Source organism: Sinocyclocheilus grahami, unplaced genomic scaffold (assembly GCF_001515645.1).
Source record: "Sinocyclocheilus grahami isolate Dianchi unplaced genomic scaffold, SAMN03320097.WGS_v1.1 scaffold422.1, whole genome shotgun sequence".
Taxonomy (NCBI): domain Eukaryota; kingdom Metazoa; phylum Chordata; class Actinopteri; order Cypriniformes; family Cyprinidae; genus Sinocyclocheilus; species Sinocyclocheilus grahami.
Genome location: NW_015505601.1, coordinates 432,624 through 433,066, shown reverse-complemented (window position 1 = coordinate 433,066; position 443 = coordinate 432,624). Strand labels below are relative to the sequence as shown.

The 443-nt window shown below is 43.3% G+C and overlaps 1 protein-coding gene across 3 annotated transcripts in view; it reads right to left on the bottom strand.

Annotated features, from left to right (window-relative positions):
* LOC107551383 (E3 ubiquitin-protein ligase RNF13-like) overlaps nucleotides 1-443 on the bottom strand; it is a 25,099-nt gene that overhangs the window by 18,339 nt on the left and 6,317 nt on the right. The gene's annotated exons all lie outside the window — the stretch shown is intronic.

The window sequence follows — 443 nt, the reverse complement described above, 5'->3', positions numbered from 1 at the left end:
TCCCTCACACACTCACACTCAAACACACTCTCACACACACACAAACACACACACACACTCTCTCTCACACTCACACACTCTCTCTCACACTCACAAACACTCACACTCACACACAAACACTCTCACTCTCCCTCAAACACACACACACATTCTCACACACACAAACACACTCACACACAAACACACACTCTCACTCGCACTCTCTCACACTCAAACACTCACACTCAAACACACAGGTTTACTTTTGTGAAAATTGGGGACATCCCATAGGCGTAATGGTTTTTATACTGTACAGACCGTATATTCTATTGCCCTACACCAACCCTAACCCTAAACCTACCCCTCACAGGAAACTTTGTGCTATTTCAGATTTTCAATACACTCCATTCTGTGTGATTTATAAGCATTTTGAAAAGTGGGGACATGGGGTAATGTCCTGAAAA